Source organism: Hipposideros armiger, unplaced genomic scaffold (assembly GCF_001890085.2).
Source record: "Hipposideros armiger isolate ML-2016 unplaced genomic scaffold, ASM189008v1 scaffold_562, whole genome shotgun sequence".
In the NCBI taxonomy this organism is placed as follows: domain Eukaryota; kingdom Metazoa; phylum Chordata; class Mammalia; order Chiroptera; family Hipposideridae; genus Hipposideros; species Hipposideros armiger.
Window position 1 is genome coordinate 916,115 of NW_017731912.1, and position 16,298 is coordinate 932,412.

The 16,298-nt window shown below is 44.0% G+C and overlaps 1 protein-coding gene across 6 annotated transcripts in view; it reads left to right on the forward strand.

Moving 5' to 3' along the window:
* The window catches only part of KCNJ16 (potassium inwardly rectifying channel subfamily J member 16), a 43,911-nt gene that overhangs the window by 13,874 nt on the left and 13,739 nt on the right, over positions 1-16,298 (forward strand). The window contains exon 1 of one of the 6 annotated variants that reach the window (XM_019623794.1): positions 6,770-6,978. The exons of the other annotated variants lie outside the window; for them this stretch is intronic. The gene's annotated coding sequence lies outside the window, so the exon portion shown is untranslated. Of the gene's footprint in view, positions 1-6,769; positions 6,979-16,298 lie in introns of those variants that run through there. 6 annotated transcript variants of the gene reach the window in all.

A 16,298-nucleotide genomic window follows, 5' to 3' on the forward strand; every position in this document is an offset into this window, starting at 1 on the left:
TCATGGCCAGGGCGTGCAATGCTCCACAGAAGAACAGTTATCATTGAGAGTTTGTTATACTAGTTTTCATTAAGATCAGAAAGATTCAATTACAATGAATTCAATCCAGCTTTCATAGGTTGGCTAATAGATCATAAGATTTCTAAGAAAACCAAGCTACCCTGAAAAGAAAGAGAGAGAGAAAGAGAGAGAGAGAGAGAGAGAGAGAGAGAGAGAGAGAGAGAGAATGCCGTTGCTGACTCAGATCATAGAAAAATCCGAATCATTGATTTGGAGGGCTTTATTCACAAATGATTCAATTTATAAGTATTGATGTGGATGCTATGGGTTCAAGAAGCATATTTGTGTGAGGTTGCTGTCCCCCTTTTCATTTGCCACCATATTGTGGTGTTTGTTTTGAGAGGCTGAAGACACAAACGAACAATGGCCAAGACCACATTTGACAATACAACTCTGACCTGCAACCTCTGTCGCAAACATCCCGGAAGACGAACCACATCCTCCGTAGCCATGGGCCCCAGATGGCCAAGACCTGGCTGCTGACTTCCAAGCTCCCTGATGTCTCCCCCTAAGTCGCTTCTAACTTAGGACCAACCAAAGGAAGCAAAACGTGCATCACAAATGGATAGATGCCCCGCTTTCAGTTAACCTGGTTCCTGCTTCTCGTGCCAGCAGCCACTGATCGGAGCAGACGTGAAGCCTCCCACTTTTTCACTAGGAAGCTTTCCCCATTTCGGCCTCCCTTCGAGCCTCTGCTAAACGCAGGCGATGATGGCCGACTCCCTCGCTCTAGCAAACGCTGAAGGAGAGCCCCTGCTTGTTCTCATTGGGGTGGTCTGCATTTATTTCTGCAACATTTATTATCATTTCTATACAGAAACCTTTAAATGGCAAGAGGAGCCTGCCAACATTTAGAAGTCACTCGGGGCCACAGGATAGGAAGTGCGGTGCCAATCATCTTGACAGCCAGAAGCATTATTAGAACTGGTTCAGACTTGGACCAGGATTCCTTTGACCGAGCTCAGATCCGCGATGATCTGGTGCTTGTGTTACTCAGTCCTCTTTCCGAGTCATCGCAGCCAAGGTCTCGCTGCCTGCGAGTCTCTGGTTTGGGGGTGGTGTTCTCTGCGGAGCTACTCAGAGGTAACGGGACGGTCACCTATGATGAGCTCAAACGGGCTCCATTTCTGTGAGAAGGGCCCATTTTGCCTTTATTATCTGAGAAGTGTGTGAGCTTTGATAGCAGGAGGCTTCAATTCTAACCCTACCAATTACTTTTATTCATAGTGAGGCTTTGGGAGTCTGTCAGCACAGTTAAGTCATGTTTAAAAATTGCTAGTGACATTAGTACCTATCTTATGGATTGCTTAAGAATTAAAACAGGTAATTTCTGTAAAACAGTTACCAAAGTCCTAAATTGTAATATATATTCAATAAGTAATAGTTATGATTATTACATCAACATAGGTGCTCGTATTTCCAAATGAGCACTCTTTTTATATCTGACGTGACAGCACGGAACATTTGGAGCCCAAATTTGGAAACGGCTGGGAACTTGCTAGTTTTTCAGATTGTATTAGCTATCAGATAAGCTCTGCTGTATAAGACAATATATGCATTACGTCACGTGGAGAATGAAGGCGTTTACCTTCATAATTCAGGCATACACCTTGTGCTGTACTGGAAACCAGACCTCTCGGAACCAGAATGAGCTGGTAGCAGATAAGCAGAAATGTGCCTTAACCTCAGCACTCTCAAGGGCCTCAACTGGTTGGGCAGGTTACAGCTAGTAACTTGGTTAAGGATGTTGGCTATTTACTTGACTCTTTAGAGTGTGGACAGATCTGTACTTAAAATCCGTAAGTCCAGAGGTGCTGTAAGGTACGTGACAGCCAGCTGAAGAAGGCAGCATGTCCTCTCTTCGCATCTACATCCCGTTGCCATCCAAGAAAGCATCCGACATGGTGAGACGCTCATTTTGCAGACATGACGTGTGCACGTTTAATTTCTGAATCAAACAACGGAAAAATTCCTGGGCATTTTATGTGCATTTTTCCTAATGTGATCACAGAATAGGAGTTAGCCATTTAGTCCCAAACGAGACATGATCTCACTGAGGTTTGTTCCTTGACTAAATTTCGGAGTCGCACACAAGACTGCGTCGATGGCACTGTTTGTGGGCTCCTGTCTCCTCACTGATGTCAGGGATTTGTTTGGGGGTGAAGGGGTTAGGGAGAGTCCACAGCAAATGTCTCTGGAACAAATATTTTGTGGGAATTTCACTGTTTTTGTCGCAAAAGCCATTTAGTGGTCAATCTGGGAGCCAAGAATGGAAGGAGTTACCTTGTTAAAATTCTAAAATCAAGAAGTGTTTGTTCTGTTTGGTGGGTGTCATTAGAACTGGGAGGAACAGGTAATTCCAGCGAAGTGGGGAGATCTCTCAGGAGCACCTGGAACACTGTTTCCACGTACACAAATTCAATTAGATCGCTGTGGAAACGTTACTAAGAATAGGCCCTCCCGGTAGCCCCACGTAACATATTTCTCAACTTCCCTACAGTGACGGTTTCAAAAGTTTTCCATTCTCCTTAAATCTCTGTTCCTGACTCCTCTGCCCACCATCTCATTATTGAACAGGGAAGTACAATCACCAACTTCTTGCCACCCAACCTATGGACCTGATTACAGCTGTACCCATTCTTTCCTTGGGACCATCTTGCCTCTCTTTCATCCCTCCCCCTCCTCCCCCCTCCCTGATGGATTTCTGATCGTTGTGGATTCAGACTTCCAAACATCCCCTGAATTGGTTCCCTTTGCTTTCTTCCCCTAGGTTTTGCAGTATCTTCCTTACTGCCGTCCATATCTGTTGTCTGGACAACACATTCTCACCACCACTACCAGAATATACTCTCTTACATGCTAATCAGAGTCTTACTCCCTTGGTCAGAGCCCTTTAACCCTGCCTTAGAATCATCCAAATTCTGTAACCTGACTTACCGGATGCTGCTCACCACTCCAGCTCTCTCTATCTCATACTTTTCACCATCCTGGGTCCCATGATCAAGCCAAATAAACATTTTTATTTTTCTTGCTAACTCCTGTTCAGTGCCAACACAGTTTGTCTTAACCAGTTGCATTCAGTATGAATAGAGCAAGGGTATAAATTACACCCTTTGGGAAATGTGACTCAGAAGTAACTACTGGAGAATGGATTCACTGAAGAACAAAAACAAACATATCCATGGTTTTTAAGAAAGTGGGAGCCTAGCCAAGAGTGAAAAAGGCTCAACGTGAAAACAAGTTTATTCATTAGTAGAATTCTAAATTGAATATTTATAGTTTCCTTAATCCATGATAAGGACTTAATAAGTGCTTACTGAATTATATGGAAACATTTAAAACCCTAAATCATTTTTTTTTACAGTATCCTTCTTAATAAGCCAGTGGTTTTAAACCCAGTTTCTTTTTCATTCCATTAAACAAATGGCAACTTTAATTAAGACTTAGTGGTATATGATAATTGCTTAGTGGTATATATAATTTCATGAGAATGTACCCTAATGTATCAACTTTGTCCAATTTTATTTCTAATAGACCAAAATTTTTTTTTCTGACCCAAATATTAGAAGCGAGAGGCTTTCTCTGTGACTATGAATGGGGATCCTCTCCTCTTTCGTAGATACTTTGAAGTTGAATTTTGGTGAGATTGGACCCTTGAAGATGAATTTCAAGTGAAATCTAGACTGATTCTGGATTGGACAACGTTAAAAGAGACAATCAGAGGAGAACAACTAGTTCGTTGAGCAAACCCTAAACCATGGGTTATCACAGTGCGTCCTGGAGCCGACTCATGTCAGCTCACAGGAGCCAACTGAGCGCCTCTTATCAGCTCCACATTCTGATATATGACATCAGTAACACGAAATCGGCTATGGTGGGAGTATTTACACCACAGGAATTGGCAAACATGACCAATCAGCCTTTTTTCCTCCCTCAGCTCACTATTATCATTTGCCAGCACACCACTGCCTATAAATTAAGTTGACCAAATGTCCCGGCAGCCCTGGTTGACACCTGTTGTCTTCCTGTTGTCACCCTTTTAGCATTTGCTCTACTCTTTTCACCGTCAAAAGTGACAAATTAAATTATCAATATGTGTATCACGAATAATAAGATGTTTTATAGATTTTTTTCACTGGAAGAAGTGAGGACTGAGTTAGATGATGAGAAGATTTTTTTTGTGTCTGCAGAACAGGCTGTTGGAAGTAGTACAAGGCATGTTTCGCAGAGGAACAGCATGAGGACAGGAAAGCCTTATGAGAGAGAGCTCCAGGGTGACACATTTTTGCCTGAGTTTAAGGAAGGGCTTCCTCATCCGTAGAGTTGAATAATCATCAAATAGGAATGAACATGTCAGGGGGTCAGGGGGTCGGTGAGGTTCTTGTCAATGAAGATGCTCAGGCAGAGACTGGGGGCCAACGCAAGGGGATATTACTTAGGCAGTGAACTCTTGTTGTTCTTGTTGTGTTAATGCCCTTCTCAAGATTCATATTGTGAGTTGAATCCTTCTCTGATAGTACCTGACTCAGACATTTTGGCAGTTCTCACAGGGTCTTTGCTTGGTGATGTGTGTGTGTGTGTTTGGGAGTTGGCATAACAACCAGCCAGAAAAACAATTCATTCAAATTCAGACAAAGAGTGACCCAAACAGAAACTCTTACGAATTCTTATTGTTCACTTTTAAAATTAATATAATTATCACTGATTTGAGAGGAAGTGCATGCTAACTAACTTGCTACTGATTTATTTCTGATTCCAGATTTGGAAATCGATTCGGATAATCAATTTCACTTTAGCACAGTTTGGCCAAAGAAAAGAAAATAAGTCATTGAGTTTCAAGTAACTTTAAATCATAAGTAGTGGGAGAGGAACACCCTGTTCAGACGCTCCCTCCGTTTCCCATGGTAGCCAGGCAGTTAGACTGACAGGAAGCCCTCTGGCCAGCAAAAATGGTACCTGTGAAGTTTGTTTGGGTCTATCTGAAGGCATCGTTTCAGCAGCAGCTGAGTCTATATGAAGCAACTGAAAATGTTTCACTGGATATGGAAAATCAGGTTAAAATAAACAATTCTGTTTATTACCTAGTGCCTACATTATGCCATTGGCATAATGTAGGGACTATTTTTCTATTTCAAATTACTTTCCTGAATTCATCAGTTTGATTATCATGTGGATTTTGTAGTGAAACCATGAGACCAAACAGGATACCTCCTTTAAATCTACCCAAAATACTTATTTTTAATAGCAATGACACACCAGAGTAATTGGATAGTGACTTAATTAAAAAAAAATAATAATTTAGCAACATCTTATGTGACCAAGTGTAACATTACTCACATTAAAACAAGACAAAATAAAAACACTCTCCCTGAAAAAAAAAAAAAAGAAAACCCCCTTGACCCCCACAGCCCTCTTCACATTTTCCTACTCCATTCGACAGCAGAACTGCTTACAACTGGGATGCATGTTGTCCTCACTTCCCCTCGCTGTTCCCACCTGTTCCTAGTTTAATCAGGCATTTGTCTCCAAAACTCTACTGAGACATCTTTCATCAGAGTCACCAGTGACGTCACTTTGCCTCATGCAGCAGTGAATTCTCCATCTTCATCCGGACCTATCATTAATCTCTGACAGATGACCACTCTCTTCATCTTGTCACGCTTTCTTCACACCACCTATCATGGTTTCCCTTCGATTTCCAGCAGGCCTCTTTCTCCATGTCCTTGGTTGTATCGTCCTCATCTTCCCAACCTCAGATTGGGTTGCCCCAGAACTCAGCCATGGGAGCCCATCTCCTTACAAACTTGTCTCCTCCTTGTGTGGTTCCATCTATGCTCAGAGTTTTAAACACCACACGTGTGCTGATAACTTCCCATCCTTACCTCCATTCTGGACCTCTCCTTGCAACTCCAGAATAATGTATTACCCCCTGACACTTCATTTGGTTGTCAGAGAGCGTATCCAATTACCACAACAAAATCTCAGCTATTGCGTCCCCCAGTTCAAAATCCCTTCTCTCCCCGTTCCATCATCTCAGTAAATGACACTAGCATTCAGTCAGTTTCCCATAAGTGTCCACCTTTTCATGACTACCTCATCCAAATTGTAAAACTTCCTTATTGGTGGAAAATGGACATTGAATAAAAAGCTTATGCCCTCCCTTATCCCAAACTTAGAAGAGGCAAACAAGCCACAAAACACAACCAACTTCTCAGAGAAGCATCATAGTCCTTGGAGCCACTACCAAGGTTGCCACTGGTCTAGTGGCACACGTTTCCTCAGAACCCCAGTGAAATGATGTTGGGCAAGCAGCTGTTTGCCTTAGGTATAGGATTACATAGTCAGGGCGTGTATTTACACAGAAATATCTCTGTAATAATAATAGAGCACCTACATTTAAGAAAGACATAGTTGCAAGAAGTTGCACACGTCCTGGAGTTGTCAGTTAGAGGGAATGCAGCCTTCTGTGACTGTAAGAAATTCAGGGGCAATTTTTGGCCATTTCGTGATTGGGGGAGATCCTTGTTATTGGGTAAGCTCCCAAAGCTTTGATCGAAAGACAAATATGTAGATGGGCAGAGAGGAAGGTTATTTCTTCTTGATACTTGTTTCCTGTAAGCCACCATTGGCGAGACTGTCTACTCCTTGTAGGCATGGGAACCAGTTAGAGAAAGTGTTGATTCACTAGAGTGAAGCCGAGAACGCAGTGGCCTTTGTGTGTGGTGAATGTGTCCAGAAAGTCAAACAAGGGTGAGATGCTCCACTGGGGTTCCCCATCTCCATGGCGGTAGGTGCCGACAGCTTGAGAGAGAGCAGAGGAGCAGAGAGAAACGAACCCCCGAGGTGTCCGGCTGCAGCGCTCTCACAAGATGAAAAGGACACGGGGTTCTGAGGCGAACTTCATGTCCTGTAACTAAGGTAAGACCGGTTGGTGGGTTACCAAGTGATTCAAGCCCGAGCTCCGAGCTCTGCTGCTTTGTGAAGCTCATTGTTTTTCGTGTGTATGCCTGCTAACGGGCACCTTTACGATGCGCCCTCTGGCTCGGGCGTCGTGCTGTATTGCTCTGTGGCTGGGAATAGTCTTCCCTCCTCTCACGTAGTCTCTGGGGAGTGCTCATCCAAACTGATTAAGAACGCGCGTGCCATTTATAGATCACTTAAGGGAAGTAACATTTATTTAGAGAGAAAGAGCCGAAAAGCATGATGACTTGGCCAGCCGAACATGACTTACTGACGTGGGACAACGTGGGAAAGGATGCGCCTTTAATTTCCTGTGGTAATAATCATTCCTAGCACTGTCTTTGTGTGTGTCTTTGTCACTCGGCCACTGCTCCAAAGTGATAACAAAGTGGCACCGAGAGTTTGAAACTGTGCGATACAATGTGCTGAGGTTGATTTATAGTCAGTTATGTCTTTACAACTAAAAATATAGACAGAAATACTGTAACGACTCATGAGGGGGGAAAAGGCTGCTGAAAGGTGACTTCAGTAAATCATAAGCTCCTCAAGCATTGAAGTCTGATTAGTCATAAAAGCCCTGGGCTTTCTAATGTTTAATGTTTTTCTTCTACTGATTGCTGCCTTTCGATTTGCAATCCGAACTGTTGCTATGGAGTAAATAACATCTGTCACAGCCCAAGCCTTCAGGCTTCCGTGTCGCTCGTGGACGGCGCGGAGGCTGAGATAATGCAGCCTGTCCACCGGGAACTTCCAGAGCTGCATGACCGAGGGCTTAGCCATAACGACGCCTTATTTATAAACTCTGGAAGCTTTTCTTTATATAAAAAAATTCCCCTCCCCCTCTTCTTTTATTTTCCAATGAGCCTTGAAATAGTTCCAAGAATTCAGCGGGAGCTAAGGGGCAATATTCCCAGAGGCTCTGAAAGCCCGTAATCCTGATGCCAGAACCCCAGCTGGCTACTCATTAGCCGTGTGACCTTTCCAAGTTACTTACTTCTCTCTGCCCCTTTTTCCTAAACCTTTACTAATATCTACTACTTAGATATTATACTATCTAATCTTATTCGATAGGGTGCCTGGAGCATAAAAAAAGGAATGGAGACAATTATTATTCACTCGATTTGAGAGAGGAGGCAAACTCTGATACAGAAAGTGATATGGGTTAAGAGCTAAGCTCAGAATGACATCTCCAATACCTAACTCCTAGGAATATACGTCTTGTCCTCGGGGTTGAGAAAATACAAGTCAATTGCAGTTTTGTAATGAGGAAGGAACACTGTCACAATATCAGAGGTAGTTCTGGCAATGTACACCAGCCCTGACCTGCTTCTGATCCGTTTTCTGACCAGCAGTGTTCAGCTTTCAGACATCCCCCTCCCATCCCAGGGCCCCGCCCCTCTGATGAGCCTGATCTCTGCAGGCCAGGACAAGGCTGAGGTCAGGGTGGACATGTTGGGATGGGCGGGCCCAAGGGGTAATGAGGATCAAGAATAGAGTTAGAGCCAGGGACATTCTTTTGTGTATCCATAGTTTAAGAGGGACAAAGCAGTCATTTCATATCCTGATCTTTTAAAGTCCCAACAGCTGCCCCTGTCGTTGTCATAGTGGCTGCTTCAGATTAGCTAAAGTGTAGTTTCTGTTTTGTCCAAGTGATAAGCTTCAGGTGGGAACTGCTGACATGCATGGGGCTATTTCACAATGTTATCTGATTTGATGCTCATTACCCTTCTCAAGGGGGTGGGGATCAAAGAGACCCAATGCCTGGTCTGAATTCACATAGGTAGGTGGTAGAGATGAGATCCAAATAGACATCAGCCTGACTTCAAAAGTCAAACCTCAGTGATTAAAGTAAAGGCCCATTTTGTTTGCATCACATAAGTAATATCTCTGGGATGATGGGTTGTGATAAGAACCTGATAGGACCTTCCCCCAGGACTCAGGTCATCTAAACCTTAAAGAGGTGTGTGTTCGACCTCACAGTGGGATTCAGGGGCACCCTGGAACACAAGAGTAACAGAAGTGCCTCCTGCCTTTGGGAACCCCCTGTCAGCCATTAACCTGGGTTTCCCCTAACTTTTCATAAGGAAAATTCATAATCCAGTGTGAGGGTTTGTTTTTTTGTTTTTTTTAAGTTTTGGATACACAGAAATGCAAATTAAAATGGAAACAGATCAGCTAAAATTGAACAAAGGCACAGATAGTACAAAAACATGGGTCACTATGATCTTTCCTATTGGCATGACAACATGGCTCATAATTTAAAAAAAAATAGAAGACTCAAGTGTTTTAATGAGAAGATGAGGTCTTTCGGACACTGTTTATTTTTAATCCTCTTGGACAGTCTTTAACCACTGTTCATGTCATAAAATTGGAGTACGTACTATTTACTGATTAATGAAAAATAACATAATCTAAAACCTTTACATCTCTGCTTGGGAAACTCTTCCCTATAATGTTCAAGTTCATCATCCAGATTCTGAGTTTGGACTCCCGATCTTCACTAGATTGGTAGTGATACTAACAATGAAAGCATTCTCCTGGATGCAGATCTCCAATCTACCTCTCTATAAACCCCATACACAGTCCGAGGGCAGCCTCCCTAACATCACACAGCTGGGCCCCTTCTCTGCTGCATGAAATACACAGACGTATGTACGTGTCCCTTCTCTGCACTCCGGGGCATGACACACTCGGAGCAGTGCCATGTTTTAACTATCTCAGCACATCCGGATCATGGTACAGGAAATACAGTTGAACCATATTCAGTTTTGAATACCTGAGTGTATATTTCCTTTAATATTTTCTTCTTCCTGTTCTGTCTTCAGCTCCACTACCTCACTGTATCCTGACTTCTCTTAGAAAACACGGTACCCAGAATTGAACATTACACTTTAGATATGCAATATCCCCAATTAAACGAACTTTTACCGCTTTCACTCAAAATTCGGTGTGGGTCGGAAACTCCTTATGTTAAATCTTTGCCTTGATGGTCCAGAGAAGGTAAATTATTATTTTTCTTAATTAGCAGACAGGTTTATTGAGTTTTTATATATATATATATATATATATATATATATATATATATATATATATATATATATATATATAATGGTAATGGATTTACTAGGAGTCATCAATATTCTGCAGAGAATTTCCTATGACTGTGGCCTTCAGGGTTTTTTGCTTGTACTTCCTAAAATAGTTTTTATTTTTGTTTTTTCTTAATATTAGTTTCAAGTGTACAAAACAGTGCAATAGTTATCCTTTTCACCCCTCACAAAGTGACAACCCTCGTCCTCCCCGGAGAAGGGAGAAGGTATTCTTACACTCACTCACCATTCCTCCCCTTCTCACAGCTGTCCTTCTGGGCTTGAGACGGATCAGTTTTCAGTGAATCAATTGCCTCAGGTTCCCTGCTGTGAGTTTCTCCAACCTGTAGAGCTAAGGGCATTTGGCCCCACATGCAGGCCCCTTGGCTCCAGGTTGAGTCAATCTGTAAATCGCTGACGTGGCTCTAAAATCCATCTGAGTCCCAGTCTCTGGGTCTCCTCTTGACTCCTGAGATCAGGTCTCAAGACCCACCTTATCCTGACTCTGCTTGCAGCGGCTTTTCTGCCCATGAAGGCTTAAAACTTTAGTTATGGAATGAGACGAATTTCTTGTTGTCCTTCCCCCCCCCCCCCCCCCCCCCCCGCAACATTCACTACCTATTGTAACCCTGGATAAATCTACCAAACTAGTTAAGCTTCAACTCTTCGTCCTTAAAATGGGGATGATATGGATACCCGGTTCTCAGGATTTGGGGGGAAATTAAACACACTCGTGGGTGTCAAGTGCCTGGCACTTGGGAAGTGTTTCCTTTCAGGTTGAGGATTGTATCGGACCCTGCTCTCTGCTCAGTCTGGAGCCCAGGTCCTGATCCGCAGCTGTACCTCTAGGGTCCAGTTACTTGGGGCCGCATGTCTTTGATGTGGAAAGCCTGGCTGCCTGAACACATGCTGTCTGCTCTCCCTTCTCTTCAGCTCTCTGCTCTGTGCTCCTCTTCCTCCTGGGCCCTTGGTCTCTCACTGAGTAAGCTGATTAATTAAAGCCCATTGCTCTTTTCCTCTGACCTGTCCTCCAGCAGCTTAACTGAACTCCGATCCTTCCGCGCTCATAGCTAGAGCTGTGTCCAAGCACAGCAAATGCCCACTCCACATCAATCCTCAACTCTTGGCTTTTGAACTTACACGTCTGGTCACTGTATAGCCAATGCGTCCACATATATCAGATTTGACACCCAGAAAGGTGTTGCTACATTCTTGCCAAATCAGTGTCCCCAGCCATTGGGGTGACCCTGGCAGCTCCCCAAGCCCACATGCTGCGGGGCAAGAAGCTGTATTCCACAGCCAGCTGTGAGGGGTGCCTTGGCAATGACCTCCCACAACCGAAGGACTCCTGCTGGCTGTCCTCTGTCTGCAGTGTTACCAGGTACCTCTCCAGGGGGCAAGGCCCTACTCCCACCTAAAAAAGTCCAATGGTCATACATTCTTTACCCGCATGCAGTTTCTACTAAAATGAAGACAAAAATGTGTTTTTCTCTCCATCCCAACCTTAGGTTGTCTTGTGTTCATTGATGTGAGAGGCAGGTGCGGCCTGAGGAGACGGTATCAGGGCTCAGGAAAAAACAAAGTTTATGATATTCATGGGTCCTCGAGGTAGGAGGCATGCCACACGAAACCACTTGGGAAAGGCACCAGGGTGGACAGGCAGAGCCAGGGTGAGGGGAAGGCCTAGACTGCAGGTCCGGCGGGGTTTGCACAGGCCAGGGCGAACGACGTGGGATTGGCTGGTGTGAATACTTTGGGTGGGCTGTGGGCGATGGGTGTGGTCCCCAGTTGCCTGGTTCCTGCTCTGGGATGATTAAGGCAGAGGAATAGGGCCTCCTTGGGTGTACAGGCAAGATAGAGAAGGTATGGCTCTGGATTAGTTAACACATCAAAAGCATGCCCCAGGCTGGGTCCTTTGTCATCTCCAAGCATCGGTGACCCTCTTAGAATAGAATCGGGTAGCCTCCCCCCACCAGAGGAGACCAGAATCGCCGTTACTATTTATTATAGGAGGAGGCAGGTTTCCGATCACAGCTGGAGAGGGTCCTGGAGGAGAGCAAGCCAATGTTCGGTCTACCTCAGTGAAGATGGCCTTTGCCTCGTTACAGTGACTTCATGAATGCCCTAGAGCACCCGTGGAGGAGAGGCGGGGATGCGGATTCTCTAACTCCCTTATCAGGAACCAAACGCTCACGCGCAGGCACACACACACACACACACACACACACACACACACACCTTCCTTTTCAGCCCTGAGCCTTTATGTTTAGGACTTAATCCTTCCATAAGAGCCAAGCTTCTGGCTGCAGAAGGAATTAATGCCAGAGCAAGTCTGCGTACTTGGGATCCACGCAGTCAGAAGCTTTATCCTCAGGATGCTCTGGGACGTCATCCACGCTCCATTGGTTTCCTTTTCGTGTTCAACACTTTGGCTTAATTCCAAAGGACGTCCCAAGGCAACAAGCCTTCCCTGCAGCCCACCCATTGGCTGCGTAATCTCCCAATAGGAAGCGTTCTTCGCCATGAAAAGGCGTCACCCAATTAGCTCTCATCGAAAGTTTCCTTTGGCCTCTTTCCTTGCTGCCGCTTCTTTAGATTCGTCATGTTTCGATCACGGGCTTTTGCTGGATGACAGTCAGTCGCTTGTGCTTGTGTTTACTGATAAGCCCTTCAGGAGATGGTCTTATCAGTAGATCGGATAGACATATCTGGAGAGAGCAAGCAGATGCCAAAATACCTTCCTGCAACTGGTATTTTGAGTTACAGGGATAGCATGTAATCTTCACTCTAGAAAAGAGGGCCGGAGCCTTCTATAACAGCAATATGCACAGACAAGAGCACAGCATTAATCTTATGCACCGTTTATAATCTACAGACCCGCGTTCCTAGTCCACTTCTTCCACTTCCCAACTCTGTGACATACAGTGAAGATCTCATTTCTCCGAGACTTAGTTTGTAAATTTGCAAGACATAAACAATGTAATCAAACCTCCTGTTCAGGATTGTGGTTAGGATTAAGGGAGAGTGGCATCGCTCCGTGGCCTTGAAAGAAGAGGTCCGGCTGGACCGAGGGGCAGATGTCACTAAAGATGGAAGCTGGGAGCGCACAGAGGAACCGTGATGAGCACCCCAAATTGCCTGTGAGCTGAACCTTCAAGGTTGTACCACACTGAGCTACTTGGTGATTCTTTCCGGCTTCCTGGCCATCACTGTTTAGATACTGGAGAGTCTGATTAGTGCTGTTCTATTGAACTGACAGTAAAATCTCCTGGGGGCAAGGGACTGGGGAATATGCTCACGGATGGGCGAGGTCTCACATCCCAATGTTTTTATTCCTTTCAGAGAGCATTCTTTGATTCAAATGAGAAGGATAGAGGTCATGAACAGCCCAGCTGGGGACAGGAAGTGGACACCTGCTTTGCTTATTGGCACAGACATATATTGTGTTTTGATTCTTAGGCAATCCTGGGACTAAGAACTCAAGAACCAAGTGGAAACTCTGGGTTGGAGGTGCTGGGGAGGGAGAACCGGAGGCATACGCTTTGGTTTTCACAAGATTTTGTTGCCATTTAGCCAAACCCGAGTGACTAACTGGACAAATATTCCCTTAGCCTATTATGTCTCCTCTCTTAGATGTTTGTGGATATAGAAGCTGGCACGGGATCTTCACAAATTGTTGAAAATCTGATTGAGGATTGGCTTCTTTTTTTCAGTGAGGGCGTCCCATCTATCTTTCTATAGAGAGGTTCCATGAGATATGGGGGTTCAGATGCCAATGATGTTTACATTTCTCAGTTAAAAAGCCAGTATTTCTTCCTCCAGCCCTGAAGTCTATGAATGGAAAAAGCTATTTAAGTTCATAGCATATTCTTTCCATTAAGATTTTAAACTTCTATAGCACTGCCAAGGCTCTCTGTTGAATGAAATTTTCATGTTATCTACCCTACATAGGTGCAGAGTTGCATTTTGATTAAGTTGAAAGAAAAAAAAAAGGTAATTTTATTACCAGAGAAAACATTTCTCTCCATCCTCTCCTCCAGTCAGCCTCAAATATAAAGGGGGAGACCATGCTGGCTTCAGTTACAATTATGAATAATTTTTAATAAAATCAGTAGCTAAACATTGTTGAATTTTAAAAATATATTGGAAACCTTTCTCCACAGTGCTACATTCTTGGCTAAAAATGAATTTTGATTTGGATGGGGGCAATCTTTTGTTCAAGCAAAGCGCCGCTCAAATTTCCATAGGCAGATTATCTGCTGGATGACTTAGCCCAAGGAATGAAAAATAACGACTCCTAAGCTGCCTTTTGCTCAACTACCCAGAGTGTTCCCTTTGGTTACATCCTGCCTGTCTGACAGCTTGAATTCAGGGAACAGAACATCATTTTAATAGCCAGCTATGTCCAGAAATGGGACATTCTTTCCAAAGCAAATGATTTATTCCAAGCCAAATACAAATCCATTTTCTCCCTACTTCCCTTCTGTGTCTTATCTAGGGCACCATCTTCCTTCGTGAGCCTAGAAAATCGAGACTTAACCACCAAAGCAGGATGCTGGGGAAGCACCTTACGTGCTGGAAAGCATGTCACACTTAGCCACCTTTTTTCTGGACCTACACCGTCATGACACTTTGATGCTCTCCTGCCGCAGAGCATGTACTCTTAGCAGGCTGTCTTGACAGGAAGTCTGTGGTACACTTGACATTGCAAGCTTGAGCTCCCAAAGGCAGGAGCATCCTCACAATCCTCAGTAATGGTCCTCACAACACCTCAGATATATTTAATTGTTGATGGAATTGAAGAATACACATAGTCTGTTTCCATGGTCTTTTCCAGCTCATCACAGGCATTGGTATATTGAGCTAAATGATAGAGTCTCCTACTGTGAAGATTGCAACATTTTACCAGGAGGTGTAAGAGAAAAGGACCCCCATGTCCCACACTCAACTCCCCAGTGTCCATGACAGGGACTTGTCCAACCTGAGAAATGCTGGGAACTGTGTCAGCTTCTCATTGGAAGAGAAGTAGTACCAGTTTTCGTAACTCTTGGACTCAAACCTTCCAACTCAGGTAGGATGATTCATTTTCTTGTGTAGCACTACAGTAGAAACAAGAGGTACAGTGGTAGAGAAAGTATAGAAAATGAAATGCATGGAAATTCACGAGTCTGCCCCACGAATATCAAATGCACTAACTTCTGTCGGCTATCTAAATTTTCTGCTATCTCTAGTAAGTGGCAATGTGTTTTTGCCAAGTGCCCTTGAGATGGTGCAGGCTAATAGGAAACTAATCTCATGTGATGGACAACACACTGCTCTGCGTAGTGTCTCCGTAGGCTAGCTGGATCTTCCTAGACCAGGGATCGGCAAACTTTTGAGATGAAGAGCCGCCAGGGGTCAGCAGACTATGGCTCGCAAGCGTGTGTCTCTGAAGTAAAATTGAAAATGAAAATAAAACTATCATAGTTTCATTTATAAAATTTTTACAGGATATTATTCATATAATGGTGATCATGTAAAACTATATTTATGGCTCTCGAATAATTTTTAAATTGTTGTGAGGGACAGGATTGGCTCTTCCAGGGGTTGGCAAACTTTTGAGACAGAACGTACCCAAAGAGCCGCATGTGGCTCGCGAGCCGCAGTTTGCCGACCCGTCCTAGGGCGATCTTTTGTATGTGAAGGCCTTCTCAATTTCTCTGTATCCACAAGGGAAAATGGGAATGGAGCGAACAGCCAATACAGTTGCTTTATTTTCCTCCCCAATAAAGCTGTCCTGAGTTTTCATTTTGACAGCTTCACACAGAAACTCAGTCATTTAAAGATCAAAGGAGGTCACTGTCTCCTAACAAATCGCATTTGTGAGTTCACTGATTCTCGGCAGATTGACTAGACTAACAAATAGACTCCCTGTGAATTGCCAACGAGGACAATACACCTGGTTTTTCTGTGCAGCTCCGTCATATCTCCCTGAAGGTGATGTCAAGGCAAGTAGGTGCTAGAAGAGAACTTTCGAACAAGTCTGGGAAATTGGCAATCTAAAAATCTATGGTGAAAAAGAAAAAGGCAGATATTCTCTCTCTCTCTCTCTCTGTCTCTCTCTCTGTCTCTCTCTCTCTCTGTGTGTCCTCTCTCCCTCCTCTCTCTCTCTCTCTGTCATAGCTACAAGCCTGGCACTTACATACATAT